The sequence below is a fragment of the Schistocerca piceifrons genome, chromosome 2, assembly GCF_021461385.2.
Source record: "Schistocerca piceifrons isolate TAMUIC-IGC-003096 chromosome 2, iqSchPice1.1, whole genome shotgun sequence".
NCBI lineage: Eukaryota > Metazoa > Arthropoda > Insecta > Orthoptera > Acrididae > Schistocerca > Schistocerca piceifrons.
This window is the reverse complement of record NC_060139.1, coordinates 905,709,058-905,734,593: the sequence shown is the minus strand read 5'-3', so window position 1 is coordinate 905,734,593 and position 25,536 is coordinate 905,709,058. Positions and strand designations below refer to the sequence as shown.

At 43.8% G+C, this 25,536-nt stretch overlaps 1 non-coding gene across 1 annotated transcript; it reads left to right on the top strand.

Moving 5' to 3' along the window:
• The first annotated feature begins 7,848 nt into the window (after positions 1-7,848).
• Trnat-ugu lies at positions 7,849-7,923 on the top strand. Its single transcript has one exon. It is a non-coding gene; the product is annotated as a tRNA-Thr (tRNA).
• The last annotated feature ends 17,613 nt before the right edge of the window (positions 7,924-25,536 follow it).

The window sequence follows — 25,536 nt, the reverse complement described above, 5'->3', positions numbered from 1 at the left end:
CATAATTCCTGTAACATTGATGTATATGTTTATTTCTATTCTGTTGTAAAGCCTGTACTACAAATGTTATCTGTATTGTTATGTTCTTTAATGATGTATTTTGTACCTTTGTAATTGTATTCTCATGTTATAAAATTGTAATTGACACCAGTTTATCAAACTAAGTAACTTGTAAGCATTCATTTCACTGCACACATTTCTGTTGGTCATAGTATATGGACAATATGTGAGAAGTAGGGACTGATAGTGTTTGCACGTGTGTTAATAATTCAGCAAGGGACTGGATAACAGCATTGCTGGTTCTAAGGACATTTCAAACAATTTTTTTGTGAGTGGACATGTGGTGGTTAATGGACTTGCTATATTGTCCGCAAGACTCTTCGATGGTGATTGTGCACCTGCACATTTGCAACAGATGGCTGCTGGCCGTCTCTACAAGGACTACAGTGGGTCTGCGTCTTTGCTGACTCACCAGTACCATTATTTCTACAAGGACTGCAGTGGGTCTGCACCTCTGGTGGCCCACCAATACCGTAATCTCTACCAGGACTACAGTGGGTCTGCTCTGTGATGACCTACCAATACTCTTCAAAATTTCGACTGACTCTGCTGTGGGTTTGCTCTGTTGTGGACCAATACCTGTCTACATGTCAAGAGTCAGCACTGTCTTTCCATTGGAAGGACAACGCTACTTCTTCAAGATTGCATGGAAATCCACTACTTCTGTGTGCATCTTCTTTTACTGCTCAGACTTTGAGAAAAACACTGCAATTTTACTGTGATGAATGATCAGGACTGTCTTTATGGACTGTGAGAAAATTTTAGCTTTTGACCAACATTGTATTAATAAGTGTGTGCATTTGATATCTTTCTTACTGTAATTATGAAAATTTTTTTCAAATCTGTATTGGCCACTGACCAAAACAATTTGTAAAATTTTTTGTGGGGAGCATGGGGGCTATGTAAGTAGGCTGTTTACGTTTTCTTATTGGTAACGCCACGTTGCGCTCTATATGAGAGATGGCGGAGTTTTGAAATTTGTCATGAACTGCTATATATATTATGACTATTAAGGTAAATACATTGTTTGTTCTCTATTAAAATCTTTCATTTGCTAACTATGCCTATTAGTAGTTAGTGCCTTCCGTAGTTTGAATCTTTTATTTAGCTGGCAGTAGTGGCGCTCGCTGTACTGCAGTAGTTCGAGTAACGAAGATTTTTGTGAGGTAAATGATTTGTGAAACGTATAGGTTAATGTTAGTCAGGGCCATTCTTTTGTAGGGATTTTTGAAAGTCAGATTGCGTTGCGCTAAAAAAACATTGTGTATCAGGATAAACACAGTCATGTATAATTGTTCAAAGGGGACGTTTCAACATTACTGCAAAATCTCTCAAAGAAACGAATTTGAAAGGTCTGAACTGCATCAGTTATTTATATTAAGATTTGCTAACAATCTTTGCAATAATAATAATTTATAACAGCCTCAAAAGTTAATCTATGATTCAGCACAAGAAAAAACTTATTTTAGCATGCGTCTTACTATAGCACGTAGACAACGTTGAAAATGGCCTTTGCAATTACTATCATTATCTGATTAGCAACAGCTTTTCAATCGCGTTTGCGTCTGGGAACATTTTCAGGATCTTGATGTGAGTCGTACTATGCACTTCAGCCGCTGCCCCTAAAAAATGTCCCCTAAAAATCATTTTCCTAGCACGACACAGCATGTGTTACCACTGCAGGCAGCTATGTTTCTGACGCTTATTGGTCGACCACAATATTATTTCACCTGGGAGTGGGGCGCATCGGTCGGGCTTTGTCCACAGTTCATTCAATACTCAAGAATTCAATGAACTGTCGACAAAGCCTGACCAACAGGCATTACATGCATTGACCAAAAATGATAGTGCATTGGGAATGGCTGGTTTCTAACTGAAATCCAGATCTGCCAATAAAAATTCCAAAGGACGGCTGATATCTGAAATCTATTATTTACTAAACTTGTTGTTTCATTCTATTCTTCGTCTTTTCGTAACACTCTAACAATAATACAATGCCACCCCTACGTGTTGATCTGTACTTGACCTATCGAGTTTAACGAAAAGATAATCAATCGAAGTAACAAGCAATGCCCTCTGTTCACACACGCCAATTGCAATTTCCGTCCATACGGAGGGGCACCGCGTGCGGAAGTGCGGTGCCATCCAGTCGGCAACCAGTCGGTGATTTAGATCTGCGACGAGTTCCGCTAGTCCGCAGACGGTCGCTAACTTCCTGGAGAGCGCCGTACGTGGCCCCCCCTCCCTGCTGTGTGTCTGGCAGGCCTGCTCGCTGCAGCAGATGGGATCGGCCGGCCCGCCTGATTTGTGGGGTGCTTGGCTGACCTTTTGCGCGACACTGGCTGCGCCGCCACGCCGCTTTAGCCCACTTTGCGGTCACTCTTGAGCAACGCGGGGCCCGCCTGCTCCTGCTCCTGCTCTCTATACTTTTCTCGCTGCCGTAATATATTGAGGATGTGTGCCGCCACCTGTCCCATCGAAAATTTTATGTTTCGCCTCTGGCACGCATTTGTAAAGTCTCGGTGGTACATTTGTACAGGGCGTCCTGAAGTTATGTACCGATTTTATTGAAATAATTATTAAATTCTTATTACAGGCGTGTTTTTACATGTGAAAGTGATGTCTATTAAAATTTCTGCCACTCGCATAAGTGTGGCGCTAGTAGCACTATTATGAGGATGCAAATAGGTTTTCTTTAAATACACGCTGTCACGGTCGTGTGCGTTAGTTACCTTTGACATTGCACGTGGTGAGTTGATGTTAGTCAAGTATCTCTTTAAAGTGACAAAGATGCCATTATCAACACTTCACTGAATTTGAACGAAGTCGTGTAACCGCTACGAGAGGCTGGATATTCTACCTGCGATATTACAGGAAGTCTTGGCAGAAATGTAACTGTTGTACTTGATAGCTGGCAGCGGTGGCCACCAGAATATTCGGTCGCAAGAAGACCGAGCTCCGGACGGCCACGTGGCACTACCGAGAGGGAGGATCGTCGTGAGCGAAGTATGTCTTGAAACATCCCCTTAGAAAAATTTATGAATGACAGTGCTGGATAACCTCTACGTTATTTGATCTTCAAACAGCTGAGCAAAACTGAACGTACTCAGACATTTCTCTCTTTACTTATTCTGATCAACACTAAACTGACACACAGTATTTTTTTTTTAGTGCAACGCAATCTGACTTTCAGAAATCACTGCAAAAGAATGGCCCTGACTAACAATAACCTATACCTTTCATGAATCACTTACCTCACAAAAATCTTCGTTACTCGAACTACTGCAATACAGCGAGCGCCAATACTGCCAGCTAAATAAAAGATTCTAACTACTGAAGGCACTAACTACTAATAGGCATAGTTAGCAAATGAAAGATTTTGATGGACAACAAACGATGTATTTACCTTAATAGTGTTCAAAAGTTATAAGATATATATCTGTTCAAGACATCCAGTCTTACAAATTTCCTTTTTCTGACGGACACACGTCCAGATCGTCCGCTCTCAAAACTCTGCCATCTCTCTCCCCACATCCACCACTGCTGGCGGCTCACCTCCAACTGCACAACGCTACGCGCTGTTCACATTCAACTGCCCAACACTACAATAGCGAATATTCCAACAATGTCAGCCAGCCACAGACTGCACACAGCACAGTCAGTGATTTTCATACAGAGCGCTGCGTGGCGTTACCAACATAAAAATCTAAACCGCCTACTTACTGTCTCTGGCGCATCATACTGAAACAGCAATTTGAGCAGCGGTTGGCACCTCAGTGACACAACGAACTCTTACAGATCGCTTACTTTAAGGACAGCTCCGAGACAGACGCCCTGTGGCATGCATTCCACTGACCGCAAACCAACGCCATTTGCGACTTCAGTGGTGTCAAGCTAGAGCTTGTGGAGGTCCGTTGTGTTTTCTGATGAAGGCAGATTCTTCCTCGGTGCCAGTGATGGTCGTGTGTTTGTTCGAAGCACCTACACCGGGAGTTATCGTCTGAGTTACGATTTCATATGACATCAGGAGCACTCTCGTAGTTATCCCACGCTCCCTGACGGTAAAATGGTGCATTAATCTGGAAATTCGACATGTTGTGCTATCATTCTAGGACTGTTTCCCAATATGATAACAACCGCTCATATACCGCTTTGTGACCCAACATGCTCCTTCACAGAGCGTCGACACGTTGCCTTGGTCTGCTCGATCGCCGGCCGCTGTGGCCGAGCGGTTCTAGGCGCTTCAATATGGAACCGCGTGACAGCTACGGTCGCACGTTCGAATCCTGCCTCGGGCATGGATGTGTGTGATGTCATTAGGTTGGTTAGGTTTAAGTAGTGCTAAGTTCTAGGGGACTGATGACCTCAGATGGTAAGTCCCATAGTGCTCAGAGCCATTTGAACCATTTTCTGCTCGATCACCAAATCTGTCTCCAGTCGAGCACACTTGTAACATCGTCGGACGACAACTCTAGCGTAATCCACAACCAGCGTTAACCATCACTTGACTGACCAAGAGCAATAGGCACGGAACTCCAACGCACTAACTGACATTCGGCACCAGTACATCACAATGCATGTACGTTTGCATGTTCCCGTTCAACATTCTGGCGGTTGCGCCGGTTATTAGTGTACCAGCATTTCGCATTTTCGACGGCTTATCTCATGCTTACATTAACCTCTGTTCCTGCAATCTTAGCCGGCCGGGATGGCCGAGTGGTTCTAGGCGCTACAGTCTGGAACTGCGCGACCGCTATGATGGCAGGTTCGAATCCTGCCTCGGGGATGGACGTGTGTGATGTCCTTAGATTAGTTAGGTTTAAGTATTTCTAAGTTCTAGGGGAGTAATGACCTCAGAAGTTATGCTCAGAGCCATTTTTTGCAATCTTAGTCAAATAACTTATCTAGACAAATGTATACGCGAAATTTCATTACATTATATTAATTATTCTTTGTTGTAGTGATTCGTTCTTTTTTCCGTCAGCGTATTTGCAGTGGGATATGTTTATCACCTGTTGCATTCAACATAAGCAGCTTTCACATTCCGATACAACTCCAAATTGCCTGCTGCCACACGAAACACGTTCTGGAGCATTTGTGGTGTTATAGCTCCTGCAGCTTGTCTAATTCATTCTGTAGTGCCGCCAATAAGCTGATACGGTGAGTGAAGTGCGAAACACGTTCCTTGGTTAATTCACTGACGAAGAAGTCCTTGATTGTGACGTCAGGAGAACACGCCGCCCAACCTATCTTCCAAGAAACACGTCATTCCAAAACTTACTGTGGTAAAAGACAAACAACTGCGGCAGTATACTCAGGTACATGGCCCCATTGATGGAGATTTCGGTGAAGGAGAACGGGCCACAAATTTTGTGAATGGGTCTTCCCATCCATACGTTAATTTCGGGTGAGTCTCGCTGGAATTCCAGGTGCTCCACTGTGGTGCTTCAGCCCAGATGATGCACTTATGTCGTTAACCCTTCCAGAAGTGTGAAAGGGTGTCTCGTCGATGAATAGTATGTTGTTGTAGATATTTCGATTTGCATCTGCTTCATGTAAATTTTGGCAAGATTTCACATGCTCTGCCATATTCTTGTCATGTACTTAGTGGAGAACCTGCAGAAGGTACAGCGTTTTCTTCAGCGTGTGTTGCAACATTTTACGTACCATCGAGCGTGGAATACGAAGTACCACCGGCAACCGCCACATCGATTCTTGTCTGTGATCAGTGTATGTTCTAATGTCTTCAATTTGGTCAATGGAGTTTGATGGGCGGCCTTGCCCGGGCTCGTTCTTAGCGGTACCAGTGCGCTTAAATTTGTTCACTAATTGTTGAACTGCCCTGTCATCGGGACTAGGTTCTTGGAATCGGTGTTAAATCTCGTTCCAATTTTGCCATACGACAACCTCTGCAACCTTCACGTCGTAATAACTATCCTCTTCATGTTCAGGTACCTGTAACAAAGGAACACGTGTTTAGCGGTGCCATGGAGCCAAGCCATCGTTTTCAGCAACAAGTACAACTTTATGCATCTGAAATGCACCTGCACTAGCGTATACATCTTACCCCACATCATCGTTTTCTGCGAAATCGATAGTTAATTTTTGGACACCCTGTATGTTTTATCAGGCTTGTCGGAGATTTAATTTCAAAATAGGCGTAATCAAGAATGAAATTATGGCAGTGCACTCATCTCACATCATTCAGCCACTTAATTTACATCTTGCTGGATATACTTCGAAGCATATTGCTTACTATAAATATTTTATGGAGCTTCTTAACGTAGGGAAACGATCATGATGCTGAAATTAATCGCAAGATTACTGCTACTTCTTCATCTTTTAGGCAGTTAATATCCAAGAAGTTTCACTTCCACGATACTAAATTGGCTACCCAAATTCCTGCATATATGGCAACAATGCTCCAGAATCTTCTGTATTCTTCTGAGACGTGGGCTTAGCACCATGGCCACACACGAGCCCTAGACCGATTCCATCTAAAAATGGCTGCGCAACATCATGATAATTAAATGGTCGGACTGAATGAGAAACTTCAGTAACCGGTATCCAATCATACCGAATGCGGCGACTACTGTGTTGTTGCGCACACGTTTGGAGAATCTCTGAAGAGTGGGTAGCAAGGCGCATCTTCTGTCTACATCTATATCCGTAACAAACTACTGTGAAGCGCATGGAAGAGGCCATGTTCCATTTTACCTGTTAATGCGGCTCCTTTCCGTTCCAGTCACGTATGGAGCTCGGTAAGAATGAGTGCTTAAGCGCCTCAGTGGGCGGCACCATAATTTGTCTAGTGTCGCGCTCCCTACAGGATCGATACGTATTGGGTGCAGTACATTCCTACATTCAACACATAAAGCTGGTTCCTGAAACTTTGCAAGTAGGTTCCCTTACGTAGCTTGCGTTTATCATCAAGCGTCTACGAGTTTAGTTCTTCAGAATCTCCGAAACATTCTCCCGTGGACAACCTACGACTATTCTTCCTGTCCTTCTTTCTACACGTTCAGTATCCTCTGATATAGATAACTGCATCATTTGTGAAAAGTCTGAGGTTACTTTTAATATTGTCTGCAAAGTCATTGATATACAACATGACACCAACAGACTCAATACACTTGCCTGAATTTACTAGGATCTGTCGATAACTCCCCTTTCCAGGTAACATGCTGCATCCTTCCAATCAATAAGTCCTTAATCCAGTGAGATATCTCGCTTTGTGTTGTGGTCGTACTTTCGATAATAATCTTACATCTGATATTTAATCAATTCCCTTCTTGAAGCTAAGAACCATTGCATCTACCTGCTTACCTTGAACCATGGCTTTCAGGACGTAGTGTGACAAATGCCGCGTATTGTGTTTCACATGATCAATGTTTTCGGAATCGATGCTGATTGGGAAGGGAGAGGTTATTCTGCTCGAGATATCTCATTGCATATGAGCTCAGAATACGTTCTAAGACTCCACAACAAATGGATTGTGGATCACTTATACTGTCTGTATTTGGATGGTATCTGTTCTTTCGGACATGTCCGAAAGAACAGATACCATCTTCATATAGTTAAGGCTAACCGGCTATTGACCTTCTTCTTCTGTACTGGATGCACACGCATTGCCCGAACTCTTACGGGACTCGGTAAGATTGTCTGTCGCGAGTAATGAGTGTAATGGGCAGGGTCACTGCGAATGTAGTGTGTGGACATTAAGTTGGGAATGTGGGTCTCACGGGGAGCGTGCAAGGGATAAATGCCTGCAGTCGCACTATCCTCTGTGCCCTCGGTGGCTCAGATGGACAGAGCTTCTGCCATGTAAGCAGAAGATCCCGGGTTCGAGTCCCGGTCGGGGCACACGTTTTCCACTGTCCCCTTTGATGTATATCAACGCCTGTCGACAGCTTAGGGTCTTGATTTAAATATCACTTATACTGTCTTCCTGTAAAAAAACAAAACAAACGCCGTCCGAGCAGGCCTTGATGACTCAATGGTACCGACCGGACGCCGTGTCACCCTCAGACCTTAGGCGTCACCGGATGCAGTTACGGAGGGGCATGTGGTCAGCACACGGCTTTCCCGGCCGTTGTCACTTTTCGTGACTGGTGCAGATACTTCTCAATCAAGTAGCACCTCAATTAGCATCATAAGGGCTGAATGCACTCTGCTTGCCAACAGCACTCGGCAGACCCAGCTGTGACCCATCCAAGTGCTAACCGAGCCCCACAACGCTTAACTTCGGTGATCTGATGGGAACCTGTGCTTCTTGTAGATGTGTGTAATTTGTGCTGTCTTCCGATCATTACACATAATTTTTTGTTCCGGGGTATTTGCTATATTATAGTTTTAAAAAAAGGGCTATTCAGCCGCAAATTCTATATAGAATCTGACAAGGATTCCATCAGGCCGTTGCGCGTTGTTCAGTTTTAACGATTTCAGCTGTTTCTCAACGGTCCTTTTAGTGATACGAGAATTACATTGGGTACTGCTCTTAGGTTTTCCTTAGTACAGTAAGATATGAAAACAGAGTTAAGCATTTTGTTTTTGCTTTGATACCCTCAATATCAGTTCAGGTCTCGTCAACTAACAGCCCTTACATACAACCACAATATCTTCGAGTTTTGTGAGAGATCTTTCGATAATATTCTACTGTGGTAGTCGTTGAAGGGCTCACGCATTGACCCCTTTACAGCCAAACGTGTTTCATTCGGTTTTCCTTTATCAATAGCCCTACGATTTGTTTTGCTCCTGTCATGTGTAGTCTCTGTTACTTCCCAAGTTCCTTCACGGTGACTGTATAACAAGGGGACTCTCTCCAACCCTGAACTATTCTACTAGATACATATTTGTCCAATGTATGGTCAACTGTTCTTTAAACTTTAGCCATACTTCTCCAGTCCTGAGCTGAAAGTTGCGAGTTCGTCATTGAAATATCACACTACTGCCTTTTTATCTAATCTACTGAACATATAAATCTTTCTGTTTGTTTTAATTGATCTTCGTGGTTACCATTTTTGCCACCACTGCCTCATGGCCATTGACTCCAGTTTCATTGTGGACATTCTCAAAGAGGTTAGGTCTGTTTGTTGTCATTAGGTCCAGTACATTTCTATCACGAGTGGGCTTTAGAACCATCTGTTCTAGGCAGCTATTAGAGAAGGCATTTAGTAATGTTTTTCAGGCCATCTTGTCACTTCCTCCACTAAGAACTCTGTAATTAACCCATGTGACTGTTGGATGATCGAAGTATCCTCCGATGATTACTGTATGACTAGGGATCTTCCGTATTAGCGAAGTGAAGTTTCCTCTTAAGTTCTCGATTACATGAAGGAGGGAGTCTTGGGGCTGATATGAGGCTCCCACCTTCGATTAAATAATCTCGGATGCAGTTTCGGTTCTTATCTCGGTGAATTTGAATTTCTTGCCTACTGCAATAAATGTATGACCTGCATTTTGTATTGTCTGTTTTTTTGATAAACTCTTAAATTGTCCCAAACGTATCTCTGGTCTAAATTTGAGGTAGCAAACATCATTCTGCACCTAGTATTGTGTGAGAGTCTCTGCTTTTTAGGTGCACTCCAAACTCTGACACTTTGATGCGTATACTTCGGCAGTTAACCGCTAGTATTTTCACACTCCATCCTCTGGAGAGCCTTTTTTTAGATCTTATACTGATACTTCCGGAACCCTTGACCGTCGTTATGTGGGGTGTCGCCAGCTCGAAAACAACTTGTGTGCATATCACAAACGATAAGCTACTTGGGTATCAAATATTTATTATCAAAAACAGTCTTGATCACAAATTATTTATTCTGGTGATGAATGAGTAAGAACCTCGTTGCGGTGGTAAATGAGTAGTAATTAACCACTAGAAGGAGTTTCTTACTCATTGGTCTGAAGATGACCACAGTTGTGGTCGAAACCGGTCACCAGAATAAATAATTTGTGATAAAGACTGTTTTTGATAGTAAATATTTGTAATAATATTGATCACTGTTTACTCCCACAATGTACTCAAAAGTAATTAATTACTTCGGTATCAGCTTCGTGTGCAATGCATACCTGACCCTTGTGGAGGACCCTACAGATCCCAAACCAATGGAGCAAGTGAAGGAAGTCGTATCCCAGCTTGTTACTGAACCTTCACAGTCTCTGATTCATACCTTCCACTGTACTGAGAACTATGAACTACTATCAGTTCTTGGGCAATGCTGCAGAATGTAAGCTTCCTTGTAACTCCTCGAGCATTGCTGCTACTCACCGCCTTCTCTGCCAGTCACTGAAACGATCCGAGTATGAACTCGGAGCGCAGATATGATTTGTCCCAACGTGAACCTCAATTTGCAGATAATGATCTCTATTTTTCTCAGTGACTGCTGGAATAGCCTCAGCAACATGTTGCATGAAGTCCCCAGGCGTATGCACTGAGTGCACACGGTGCTCCTTCTCGACCTGTGCTCTCTAAGAGGAACCAATATGCACAGCTCGCTTTGATTGCCGACGATTAATTGACGCAAGACTTCTGCACTTACCTAGTTTGATCGATATCCTAAGAATAAGTTACCCGAATCTCCCTCCCCCTCCATAGCACGCAAGACGCTCGGGATAATCGATGTTCTGGTGTAGTACCAGCAGCTTTCTGGCTAGCTAGCCAACGGCGGGTCGCGAGTCGTGGACCTGCGCAAGCATCCAGTCCACACGTGGCATAGCCTCCTCGGCTGCTTTTGGCGGCGCCGACACAGTGGGTCGCATGCGCGGCCCATGCCCGCCTTCATTTGTTAGCCGCCTAATGCCCAGACAAACGCCGCCCAATAAAACTGCTAGCGGCCATTAGTCGGCGTTTCATCGTCGCTGCTGGTTGCCAGCTACGCGATTCGTTATCGTGGCTGATCTCTTGGTCGGAGGACATAATTTGTCGCGTGTTTCGACACCAGTTTCTTAAGGCTACCGACTGTGTAAAATGACAATAACTTTGCTCCCTGTCATGTCTCTTTTTTTATTCCATACTCATTCTTCACCTGGTCCCCTACCTCCTCATACTTATGGCCTAAATAGGGAAGGTGGTAACTAAAGATAACATCCTCTAACACACTAACTTAAAAATGATTAATCTGCAAGAATAGACTGATAAATTTCGTGAGAAATGGGCATATACATTGCCTGACAAAAAAAGTGAAGATCGCTAAAGATGAGAAGAAAACGAAATGAAACTTCAAGAGTTGATATGGTATGTGATGGTGCCTCAGTCGTTACAAAAATTGAGACAAATTTATAAAGAACTTGATAGTATGAGGCCAGCTTATGAGTATGACGTTGCACCCCCCTTTGGCCTGGAGGGATGCACTGATTTTGTTGGAAAGGGCGTCATAAAAACTATTATAACCCTACCTGCGGTAAGCTGGCTGAGCCCTGCTCCCGCTCGTGTTTGGCGTTGTGTATTCGGATTGCGACATCTCGTTTTCTTAGTCCGTTCACTGGCGCCACTATGTCTGCTCGCTTTGACTGTCCGTAAGTGGCAGCAGCGGTGCTTATCGATAGCGAGGACTGTGGTACTATTTTTGGAGCTACCTGTAGTATTTGAGGGTCGTCGTGTGTCGGAGTTGAGTGGGGACAGTGCAGCAGTGAGGTCCACACAGCCAGTACTCGCCCAACCTTTGGCGACATACATGCACTGCCCGATGGAAGGATGTGGTCGCGAGAGTGCACGACCACGCTGAGGTCCGGGTTCAGCGAGTTTAAGTTGAATGGATCGTTATATACGAGTAGTGCAACTTTCACTTGTGTATGTGTCCGTCCGTCGAAGTGACCTCATGCCATCAAGCTGTCAGTTGGCGGTCTTATACTCCGACGGTTCCCTTGCCTGACTTGATTGGCAACGACCGATGGTTGGTCATTCGGTCGGTCGTCTCAGTGGATGACGTATCTGGTCTTTCGACGGTTTCTGTGTTCTTAACGTTCAAGTCTACGTGCAATTCGTCTTGTTGCTGTATAGTGACAGTTTTAGCATTGTTTGCGTTGTTTGTGGAATTGTCTTTTGCGGTTCCATGTGCATCTAGTCAGATTTTGAATAGGCAGTTTGGTCTTAACCCTGTCTGCATACTAGGATTTGGTGAAGCCAACTTGTGTAATTAAACGTTTGTCGTTTGACGATATTAACTGTTATTCTATCGTGGTATTGGTTATCGCATCTTAGGTGGATTTTGCGAGTGTGCTGGTCGGCGTTTAAGCTGTCCCTAGTTTGAGTTCTCATCCTGTTAAGTGAGCATAACTCTTGGCTGCCTGTCTCACCGCTTACTCAGCTGTAGGGACTTTTTCTCAGGTCGATCCTTGGAGCACTGTCTGTGGATCACTCCCTTCTTTATTTGGTCTGAGTGTGTCAATCGTTTAAAAATAATATTTTGTTTAAATTATTCCTATTGCTTGTGGCCTTTAGCCGAGAAATAATGTGAATTCTTCTTAATAAGGACTTCAGCCGTCAGTGCAGCTTGTGTTACAGTTAATTTCTTAATATGATTGTTTTAAAAAAATGATTTTGGTATTTTCAGCTTGTAATTGTCTTCCTCATTTGTAAATCAGGCCTTCAGCCGTTAATTGTTCTGAAGTATTGCTCGTGGCCTTCAGCAGACAAATAATCTGAATTTCTGGTCAATAAGGCCTTCAGCTGTGAATGCAATTTGTCTAGGGAATTTTTAATTAGATATTGTCTTAACAGTCAAATTTCATAATTGTTCCTTCTTGTCAACCTTATATGCAGTTGGTTCCAAATGAAGTGTACGTGATTAAAAAAAAAAACTGAGTGACCAACGGTAACTGGATAAGGCCCGTCCACACCTTTTCCTGCCTTCCCTAAGTCCCACGTTTCACTGGCCCACAACTATTGCAACTTGTCTTTGATATCCTGAGAACTGACACTGAAACGACGTTGACATTCGAACTGGTTCCACACAATTTCTATCTGGGGCAGATCTGGTGATCTAACTGGCCACCTGGCCACGGGAGCAACTCAACATCACGCAAACAGATTACAGAGATACATGCCTTGTGTGGATGAGCATTGTCCTATTGAAAAATGACAACACGATTGTTTCGTATCAGAGGCAATACAGGGTATTTGCCATAGTTCCCCCACTCAGGAGCACTCATACTCGATCGCTTCCCACGTCTTGACACCAGGAGATACACTGCTGTGCCTCTCCAAAATATTGGCAGAGTGGGACCGCTGCCCTGTTTGCCGCCACGATGGTCCTTCGGGGTAGTGCAGAACCGCGATTCATCGTTGAACAGAATGCGACGGCATGCAACAGCAGTCTATGCTTCCCTGTCACGACACCACTTCAAAGGCAACCGTTTGTGATGTGGTGTTCACGGGAACCTACGCATGCGACAGGAATGCCCTAGTTCGGCTGCTGCTAGTCTGTGACCAGTGATGCGGGATGGCACAGAATGTCGCAGGGAGTTCATTAGTTGCTCTCGGTCTGTGCAGATGTGAAGGTGTTACGATGTACTCGGTGCAAAATACGGCGAACCACACTTGTGATGTTCAGATATAGCCGACCGGTACCTTGACGCCGGGTTTGCCTGCATTCAAGTTACCCTGCAGCACAACAACATCAAGCCATTAACACACCTAACGCAGCACAAATCTTGCTATTCCACGAGTCGGCGAGCCGACCAAATGTAGACCTGCAATGAGACTCTCCCCAACTCCGTCAGGCTCTGATAACGCTGTTTCAAACGAGTACGTGGCATCTCCGTGTAATTCAGAGAGACGACTCAATATACGACAATATTCGCGCCCCCTTATGTACCATAACAGGCCTGATAACCACACTAAACAGGAAAAAACTAATGCACTCCTATGGTCGTTCTACCTGTCGCAGAAAATTGCAGTTCAATCGTTTACATACCCGCTGATGGTGTGTACGTCAAGAATTTCTTTCCTGCTCTGCCTAGTACTTGTTTCACACTGTATATGAACTTTTCATTTGACAACAGATCTGTAGATCTGTCCCCTGCCCCATCAATCTATGTTTAGAGATTTTTTTTGTGAGTGAAAACGGGGGAGGGTTGGCGGAGTGGAGGGGGGGGGGGAGTTCCACCATTCTTCTGACCAGTTTGATGCTATCCACCACGATTTCCTGTCGAGCGCAAGTCTGCTTGCCTCAGATCAGCACTTACACCCAACCTCCTCAATGCTTTCTTGCATATATTGCTATCTCTGTTTTACCCTACATTTTCTGTCTCTACGGATCTCTCTAGCACCATGGCCACGTCATCGACCTGTCTCTTATTCTAGACACTGCTATTCATTTTGTGCTTTCAGCGCCAGTACTGTGGAGAGCCGCCTCATTTCTTGCACTGTCTCATTTTTTTACATCTCATTTCTTATATCATCTCAAACGTTTCGATTTTCTTCTCTTCCTGTTTTCCCACAGTCCACGGTTCACTTATACAACCCTGTACTCAATACGTACGTTCTCAGAAATGTGATCACTAAATCAAGGCCTACTTTTCATACTAGCAGACTTCTGTTGTCACGTAAGGCCCTCAGAGTCTCGGCTAGTCTGCTTGTTATATTAGTCCAGTCAACGAAGGAAAATTAGCAGCCGCGATTTCTTTTATAGTGGTAGGAGGGTATGGTATGAATAACATGCTAAAAATCCTGATCTAAAAGTGTAAGCGCGGGTGTGAGAAAGAGGGTGGGAACGTTTAAAAGTCACTTTTTTATTTGAATAACTTGAAAACTGCAGTTTCTAGCTACACTAATTTAAATTTCCGACCAAAAACGTCCTACTCATTTTTTCCTCTAGAGCTAATAGTCCTGCATTATAGTGGTGGAAAAATCACAGATTATTAAAAAAATGTTTTAGTGATATAAAATTAAGGTTTATCGTTAAATCAAGTGGGTTAACAAGAAATATTAAATATTTATGCCAGATCTAAATGTAGTTGTTGCATGTGTTGTTGTGGTCTTCAGTCCAGAGACTGGTTTGATGCAGCTCTCCATGCTACTCTATCCTGTGCAAGCTTATTCATCTCCCAGTACCTACAGCAACGTACATCCTTCTGAATGTGTTTAGTGTATTCATCTATTGGTCTCCATCTGCGATTTTTACCCTCCACGCTGCCCTCCAATACTAAATTGGTGATCCCTTGATGCCTCAGAATATGCCCTTCGAACCAATCCTTTCTTCTAGTCAAGTTGTGTCACAAATTTCTCTTCTCTCCAATTCTATTCAATACCTCCTCATTAGTTGTGTGACCTACCCATCTAATCTTCAGCATTCTTCTGTAGCACCACATTTCGAAAGCTTCTATTCTCTTCTTGTCTAAACTATTTATCGTCCATGTTTCACTTCCACACATGGCTACACTCCATACAAATACTTTCAGAAACGACTTCCTGACACTTAAATCTAATCTCGATGTTAACAAATTTCTCTTCTTCATAAATGCTTTCCTTGCCATTGCCAGTCTACATTTTATATCCTCTCTACTTCGACCATCATCAGTTTTTTTCCTCCCCAAATAGCAAAACTCCACTTTAAGTGTCTCATTTCCTAATCTAATTCCCGCAGCATCGCCCGACTTAATTCGACCTCATTCCAGTTGTTGCATATTAATGGATAAATTATGTTCTTCGAGTGTGAAGTGCTAGATACAAGGGGTGCAACGGCTAAGGGGAAGGGTAAAAGCTTGAGGGGAGGTAGGTCGCCAGATGGGTGATGCTCTCTCGTCCTTCATAGGTCTGCAGACTGAAGAGCGAGGAGGCCTCATTCTCTCCACCCCAATACTTGACAAGAAGCAACTAAAAGTACTTCACAAAGTTATACGACCCTTCCGCTGCTCGCCATATATATCACTGGCGTCGCAGTGAGCGATGTCCAGGGGATGATTATTTTCCACAACGTGCGTTAGCACTACATGGGACAAAATTATGAGTTACCAATAATACTAAAGAAGGAACGGCATACGGATAGAGTCTACGTAAATTTGTCCACACTCTTCTACACTGCTAGAAGGGAAATCAATTCTTAGTCATCCTGTACGACAGCTGCAGCGTTCTCCTCTGGAAAATAACTTTCCGCAGCACGAGCTTTACAGCTTTTCAGTTTACAGACAGGTTGTATCTCTCCAGTACATCCTTTACAGTTCTCTTTTGCGAGTAGAAAAAATAACTTCACTGTTCTCGTGTTATAACTGGAGTTACTTCCAATTTATTGAGTTCTATTTGCAGCTGTTAAATGTATTTTTGCACAAAATACGTTCCTATAAATATTGGTTGAGAAGTGTTTAATTTGTAAGTGTGATGTTGTCAGTGACCTACATAGTACTGGCGGAAAAGGATTCCTAAATGTTGCGCTACTGTATATCACTGACAGTATACTGTAACACAGTGTAATATTACTGTATTCAGTAGGTGGTGAATTACCGAATGACCAGAAAGTTAACTGCAGACTGCTTAAATAGTTTCCATAGAGGAATTGTAGGTGTTTGTTGAGTAGTCCCCACTGAATGGATATCCAGAGTACAGGGCTATTACAAACGATTGAAGCGATTTCATAAATTCACTGTAGCTCCATTCATTGACATATGGTCACGACACACTACAGATACGTAGAAAAACTCATAAAGTTTTGTTCGGCTGAAGCCGCACTTCAGGTTTCTGCCGCCAGAGCGCTCGGGAGCGCAGTGAGACAAAATGGCGTCAGGAGCCGAGAAAGCGTATGCCGTGCTTGAAATGCACTCACATCAGTCAGTCATAACAGTGCAACGACAATTCAGGACGAAGTTCAACAAAGATCCACCAACTGCTATCTCCATTCGGCGATGGTATGCGCAGTTTAAAGCTTCTGGATGCCTCTGTAAGGGGAAATCAACGGGTCGGCCTGCAGTGAGCGAAGAAACGGTTGAACGCGTGCTGGCAAGTTTCACGCGTAGCCCGCGGAAGTCGACGAATAAAGCAAGCAGGGAGCTAAACATACCACAGCCGACGGTTTGGAAAATCTTAGGGAAAAGGCTAAAGCAGAAGCCTTACCGTTTACAATTGCTACAAGCCTGACACCCAATGACAAAGTCAAACGCTTTGAATTTTCGGCGCGGTTGCAACAGCTCATGGAAGAGGATGCGTTCAGTGCGAAACTTGTTTTCAGTGATGAAGCAACATTTTTTCTTAATGGTGAAGTGAACAGACACAATGTGCGAATCTGGGCGGTAGAGAATCCTCACTCATTCGTGCAGCAAATTCGCAATTCACCAAAAGTTAACGTGTTTTGTGCAATCTCACGGTTTAAAGATTACGGCCCCTTTTTCTTCTGCGAAAAAAACGTTACAGGACACATGTATCTGGACATGCTGGAAAATTGGCTCATGCCACAACTGGAGACCGACAGCGCCGACTTCATCTTTCAACAGGATGGTGCTCCACCGCACTTCCATCATGATGCTCGGCATTTCTTAAACAGGAGATTGGAAAACCGATGGATCGGTCGTGGTGGAGATCATGATCAGCAATTCATGTCATGGCCTCCACGCTCTCCCGACTTAACCCCATGCGATTTCTTTCTGTGGGGTTATGTGAAAGATTCAGTGTTTAAACCTCCTCTACCAAGAAACGTGCCAGAACTGCGAGCTCGCATCAACGATACTTTCGAACTCATTGATGCGGACATGCTGCGCCGAGTGTGGGAGGAACTTGATTATCGGCTTGATGTCTGCCGAATCACTAAAGGGGCACATATCGAACATTTGTGAATGCCTAAAAAAACTTTTTGAGTTTTTGTATGTGTGTGCAAAGCATTGTGAAAATATCTCAAATAATAAAGTTATTGTAGAGCTGTGAAATCGCTTCAATAATTTGTAATAACGCTGTATATCTCGCAGGGAGGGTGAGAATATTTGCGATGGGATAGGACTGATCATGTTCAAGTCTAGAACAGTAATCTGTTGTAATGCATTGTTTGACTTATGTTGAAATATCTGAAGTTCAATAACACCTGGGTGACCTACTTCATGTTGGAAGAACTGAAGCTGGAATGATGCGTTTGATGTCCCTTATGCTGTGAAAAATATTACAGCCGTTGTTAGTAGAGACAATCATATGCTTTGGACTTTTGTCCAACTTCAACGCGGGGTCGGCCGTGTTGCTATGGATTTGGCGATGTTAGTGCAAAATGGTTCAAATGGCTCTGAGCATTATGGGACTTAACATCTGAGGTCATCAGTCCCCTAGAACTTAGAACTACTTAAACCTAACTAACCTAAGGACATCACACACATCCACGCCTGAGGCAGAATTCGAACCTGCGACCGTAGCAATCGGGCGGTTCCAGACTGAAGCGCCTAGAACCGCTCGGCCACCGCGGCCGGCGGCGAAGTTAATGTTAGAGGGTGGCTGGATGCCCTGTAGCCCCTGGGACAGAATTAGTGTGCCCCAACTGTCTGCAACTAGTGGAAGCCACTGAATAGTGTGCACATTTTTGCCTATGTCTGCGAGTCGTGTAACTGAGGCAGGACGTGGGGACCAGTCCAGTATTCACCTAGTGAGATGAGGAAAACCACCTAAAAACCACATCCAGGCTGGCTGGCACACCAGTCCTCGTCGTTAATCCGCCAGGCGTATTCGATCCGGGCCGGCGCGCCTACCCGAGTCCAGGAATCAGCATATTAAGCCCTCGGCTAACTGGCGGGTCTGTTAGTAGAGACAATAAAATCTACGTTTTCGGATACATATTGCGAGCCTGCCACACTTGGCTCAGGCTCTTCAGAGTGGTGGCCGGATGGCAGCTCCATCTGTTGAATATTGTTAAATAATGGCTCAGTTAACAGCCTCTAGTGCTCAACTTGTATATTGAAGTAGTACTGAAGATAATAAAACAAAGGCTGAAGAGTGGCAATTAAATTCAGAACAAAAGGGTACCAGTCACAAAGTTCGCTGATGACATCATGTGGAAGGGAGGAAGAATAATCAGAGCTGTCTAATGGAATGGATTGTCTATCCAGCACACAGAGTAAACCACACACAAACGGAAGTGATGAGAAACAGCAGGCAATAGATAAACGAATCATGTAGTAACCAATAGTGTAGGAGCTCTGCAACGAAGAGCGTGTCTTCTATTGAAAATGTTTCCAAGTACAAAATTAAAGTGTATTAACTTTCTGCACCAAAACAGTCCTACCCATTTTTTCTCTAGAATTAATATTTTCCGCATTGCAGATTGTGGAAAAAACGCAGATTATTAAAAATAATGTTGGAGTTGCATAAAATTAATGTCTGTTGTTGACTGAAGTGCATTAACAACAGATATCTACAGCTAAGTGAAGGGATACGTTGCGTTCTTGGGCGTGGTGGGATGGTGGATGGTGGGGGGGGGGGGGGGGGAGGAAGGGGGTGGTAGTGATAGAGGCGTGAGCGAAGAGGTCGCCAGACTATTGTCGTGCTCTTCTCTCCTTCCTAGTTCTAGAAACTGAAGTGCGAGCAAGCGAGTCCTCACTCGATTTACCTCACTGGGTCACAAGAAGCAATTACATGGAGTTCACAAAGTTTTACCGACGCTTTCGCAGCTCTCCTTATGGATCTCTGGCGACGAAGTTTACAAACGCTCCAAGTGAGTTACTAATAATAGTAAGAAATCGCATGTGGACAGAGTCTACGGAAGTCCCTGCACGCTGCTCTACACTGCTACCGGAGAAATTGATTCCCAGTCATCCTGCACGGCACCTATAGCGTTGTACTGGGAAATACCACTTTCCTCACAACGATGGGGATGGAGCTGGTTGCTGCTTAGACAGGCCTTGTCTCCTATGAATGCAATGCCCTGTTTTCTTCGTGGATGACGATTTAGGACTCGGGTCCCAACTGCAGTTTATCTTTCTGTTGGAACCCCCAAAAATCTCCAAAGTTTTTCGTTATACAGAAGAAAAATAAACTGCAGATGAAAAACTACATCCGAAACCGTCATTCACCACAGCATCAGAGCATAGCATTCATAATAGAAAAGGCCTCTCTACGTAGCATCTAGCTCCATCTTCTCCACTGGCGATCGTGGCAATCAGTTGCGTTCACTGAATAACTATCAATACAGAGACGCTCCACCTACGGTCCGACAGCCTAAAAAGTCACGTTTGCTGCTGAAGAGGTGTAATAGTGACCGAAGCCGGTCCCTATAACATCGATGCTGAGCCGTGCGCCGCTCGTGTTCATGCCGTTTATTGCTTGACATCTTGTCTTGGCGGTACTACTGTCCCGTTTTTATTCGATTTACTGGCGTCACTGAGTTGCTGGCTTGCCTGCGTGTGAGAGGGAGCAGCAGCGCTTATCGATAAGAGCACTCTCGTACTATCTTTGGAGCGGCTGCTAATATTTCTGGGTCGTCGTGTGTCGGGAGTTCAGTCGGGATGGAGCAGCAGTGAGGTCCGGACAGACATGACTCGATTATTTAATTTCAACTCTTGGCTGCCTGTCTCACCTTACCTTACGTTCGAGCTAACCTCTCAGGCTGACCTTTGGAACACTTCTGAAAACCACATGACTTGAGTGAGGACGACCTTGGTTGGTCGTTCGGTCGGTCGTGTTACTGGACGACGTGTATTTGGTCGCCGACCACTTCTGGGTTCTCCGTGTACGTCGTGATTCGTCCTTGTTGTTCCACAGTGACTGGTTTTAGTATTGGTCGAGTTGGTTATAGAATTGTCTTCGTGGAACCGTGTGCAGCTTGTGTGGTTCTGACTGAGCAGCTATTTTAAAGCTGTATGCGTGCTGCATGTAGTCAGTCGGTTGGGATGGAGCAGCGAAGAAGTCTCCGCGGCGCTAGGCCAGGCCGCGACTGCTGGCGGCGTGCATTCGCTGTCAGGTCGTGGGGCGCTAGCTGCGAGAGCGACAAAGTTCGCTGTACACCGAACCTGGACGTTAAAGTTGAGTGATCAGTTAACCTGTTATGAAACCTCAACTGCTGTGACATCTCTTCGTTCATTTGCGGATTGTTGCTCCCCAGACCATTCGGGATAGTAGCAACGTAAGATGTGTTGGCGTCGGTGAAATCTTGCAGCCGTCTTCCTATAGCGTAATTAATTATTAAATTGGCTGTTACTTGCCAGTGAAGTGCACCAGCGGTATTTTCAGCCATGTGGCCGTTAATGCCCCAGTTACCTGCTCTAGTCGTTAGTGCAGTTTTCCGCCAGTGTGCCTTTCCTCATTGTGTTGATGCTGTCCGGCACGGCGTGTAGTTCAATAGCTTTTTAAGTTGTTTGGTTCATATTTTGCTTAGAGAGGTTATTGTTCCCTTGGCTGTTTTTAGACGCCAATTTCTGAAGAAGTAGTGCTGTTCGTATCCTCGTCCTTGGCTGATATTTTCCATTGTTGTGCCATTGGTCGGACGGAAGGGAATTGGTTAAATTTTTGGTCGGTCCTTCGGCTGTCCCTAATTTGGGTTGCCATCCGATTATTTAATTTCAACTCTTGGCTATCTGTCTCACCTTATCTTACGTTTGAGCTACCCTCTCAGGCTGACCTTTGGAACACTTCTGAAAACCACTTGTTCTGCTTGTTTTAGATTGTGATTTTCATTTTAGTTTTAAGTATTGTGGAGGACTTTGGCCACGTTTTAATTCAGTTCTTTTTAAATTTTGCACAAAGGCCTTCAGCCATGTTAAATTAAAATTTTGAAGATTGATTTTTTTAAAAAAATATTTTTTCTTTAAAATTTGTTCTATCTGGAATTGTTTGTAATCCAGGCCCTACGTCGTTAGTTGTTCGATGTGTTATTTGTGGCCTTCAGCAAAGGATTTACGTTAACCCCTTTTAATAAGGCCTTCAAGCGAGTGTATTCTTTAAAGTAAATTTTTTTTATAAGAAGGAGGGGGCTTATTTTAAATTGTTTGTCTCAGTTTCTCAGTTGTTGTTCAGGCCTTCATCCATTGTTTCAGATTTGTTTGTGGCCTTCAGCCGTGAAATAAGTTAATATTTCTTTAATTAGGCTTTCGGCCGTTCTGTTGTAAGTTTAAAAGGAAATTTCTTGGTTAGTAAAATTGTTTATTAAGGTCTTCAGTCCTGAGACTGGTTTGATGCAGCTCTCCATGCTACTCTATCCTGTGCAAGCTTCTTCATCTCCCAGTCCGTACTGCAACCTACATCCTTCTGAATCTGTATAGTGTATTCATCTCTTGGTCTCCCTGTACGATTTTTACCCCCCATGCTGCCCTCCAATACTAAATTGGTGATCCCTTGATGCGTCAGAATATGTCCTACCAACCGATCCCTTCTTCTAGTCAAGTTGTGCCACAAACTCCTCTTCTACCCAATTATATTCAATACCTCCTCATTAGTTATGTGATCTATCCATTTAATCTTCAGCATTCTTCTGTAGCACCACATTTCAAAAGCTTCTTTTCTCTTTTTGTCCAAACTATTTATCGTCCATGTTTCACTTCCATACATGGCTACATTCCATACAAATACTTTCAGAAACGACTTCCTGACACTTAAATCTATACTCGATGTTAACAAATTTCTCTTCTTCAGAAGCGCTTTCCTTGCCATTGCCAGTCTACATTTTATATCCTCTCTACTTCGAGCATCATCAGTTATTTTGCTCCCCAAATAGCAAAACTCCTTTACTACTTTGTCTCATTTCCTAATCTAATTCCCTCAGCATCACCCGACTTAATTCGACTACATTCCATTATCCTCGTTTTGCTTTTGTTGATGTTCATCTTATATCGTCCCTTCAAGACGCTGTCCATTCCGTTCCACTACTCTTCCAAGTCCTTTGCTGTCTCTGACAGGATTACAATGTCATCGTTGAACCTTAACGTTTTTATTTCTTCTCCATGAATTTTAATACCTACTCTGAATTTTTCTTTTGTTTCCTTTACTGCTTGCTCAACATACAGATTGAATAACATCGGGAGAGGCTACAACCCTGTCTTACTGCGTTCCCAAACACTGCTTCCCTTTCATGTCCCTCGACTCTTATAATTGCCATCTAGTTTCTGTACAAATTGTAAGTAGCCTTTCGCTCCCTGTCGTTTATCCCTGCCACATTCAGAATTTGAAAGAGAGTATTCCAGTCAACATTGTCAAAATTTTTCTCTAAGTCTACAAATGCTAGAAAGGTAGGTTTGCCTTTTCTTAATCTAGCTTCTAAGATAAGTCGTAGGGTCAGTGCGGTCTCTGAGTACCTGCCAACCAGGTACCAGATGCTCTGTAACGTTGTTGGATGTTTCCGGGCACGTGTTCCTGTCCTCGATTTGTTCCTCAAGACACGCTCTTCAACTCCTTGATGTTTGTCGCAACGTTTCTGTGGCTCTCTGTATGAATGCAAGCTCAGGGTAGTTATTTTGTGCACTCTCATGATAACTGGACAAGAGACGGGGGCGAGCCCCGTCGTGATGGAGAAAGTCGCGTTTTCCAGCAAAATATTATAGCTGTTGTACAGGATGACTAAGAATCAACTTCCACTGTAGCAGTGTAGAACAGTGTGCAGAGATTTGCGTAGAATCTGTCCACGTGCTTTTCTTATGTTAGTGTTATTAGTAACTCATATCTTTACTCCACGTGATCTGTGGTAAATAAACGCTTTCGTGGAGGATTTGTGCTCTACGTTGGCAGTGATTCATAAGGCGAACTGCGAAAGGGTCAGTAAAACTTTGTGAACTCCCTGTAATTGCTTCTTGTGACGTAGTGCGGTAGAGAGAGTGACTCGCCCGCTATCTCTTGAGTTGACAGACCTATGTAAGAGGGAAGTGAGCGACCACAGGCCGGCGAGCAATCTTCCCTCAGGCGTCTACCATCCCCCCCACAACCCCCCCGCCACAGCAGCGACCATCCCGTCACAGCCCCTGAACACACTGCATCGTTTAATACGGTTCTCAATCACTTAGGTGTGGAACACGCAGTTAATATTCGTTGTTAATGGACTTCATTTATAAATAACCATTAATTTTATGTTGCTAAACATTTTTAATGATCTGCGATCTCTCCAGCCTCTCCAACGCGGAAACTATTACTTCTGGAGAAATATTAATAGAACTTTTTTTGAGGAAATTTTACCTTCTTGAATTTTATACTCTGAAACATTTTCGCTAGAAGCCGCGTTCTTCGTTGACTGGGCTATATGTTCCGTGCTTCTGCCTAGGTAGCAGAATTACTTCACTTTCTCTACTAATGATTCCCAATTATGACACCTATCGTCTTTCTTATTTGTGCCAATTCTCATTATTTCCGTATTTCTATCGTTTTTTCTGCGTGCTTAGTAGGAGGCCATTCCACTATGGTTCAAAATGGCTCTGAGCACTATGGAACTTAACTTCCGAGGTCATCAGTCCCCTAGAACTTAGAACCACTTAAACCTAACTAACCTAAGGACATCACACACATCCATGCCCGAGACAGGATTCGAACCTGCGACCGTAGCAGTCGCGCGGTTTCAGACTGTAGCGCCTAGAACCGCTCGGCCACCCCGGCCGGCACCATTCCATTAGACAGCTCCGGTAAATCTTCCTCACTTTCACACACGATAGTCGTGTCATCAGCGTATTTTCTGACGTATCTTCTCATCCCTAATTTAATTGATACTGCTGAATCTTTTCTTTATTTCGTTCATTGCTTCTTCGATACTGGGGCTGAACACTAGAGGCGTATACCCATTTTAATTCGAACACTTTTCTCTTCGTCTTCCATTCATATCGTTCTCCTACTGGATCTTCGGCATGTTGTGTGTCAGCCGTCTTTCCTTACAACATACACCTATTATTTCGAAGATTACAAATAAGTTGGACAGCCTTATGTTAACGCGTACGTACGATGTGTCTCCAATTTTCCTATGTCTTGCTTCTGCTGTTAAGCTTTAACGTTAGAAATGGCTCTCTGATACTTTTACCTTTCCACAAGCCAGCCGGTTCTACATTTATAATATCGTCAAGTTTCTTTTACATTCTTTTCCATATTGCTATGGTTAGCCAGTTCATTTTGCGTCAGTTTTCGCTTTTATCCGTCCTTGCTGTATCCGGAATTGATTGGATAACATTCTTCTGAAAAGCTTTGATATACAAGGGGTAACATTCCACCAAACCAGGGGAGCAGAGTAAATGGATATTATAATGAAACCTGAATCTTCCACTTCTTAAATCACATCGTTCGATAGGCTATCTCGAAATCAGCACCGAACTGGTGCCATAGACTTCGCGCTTCGCATATCATGAACGCCTCCGCTTCGCCACACTACACAAACAATCTACAAATGTTGGAGAGGATGAGGCAGAAATTTGTCACCCTTCTCGAAAAAGTAAGTTGCGATGAAATTCTGAGTTAGGAAGTAACAAAGAAAAGCAAAACAAAAAAAAAAATACTGATCCGGTCGGCAACAAAGATTGTCGTTTTAGTGATGCAATATCGTGTATATCAACTCACCGTTGAGATTAAAGTTTCGACTCTGGGCTCTAATTGCTGATGCATGTTCCACGTTTCGTCAG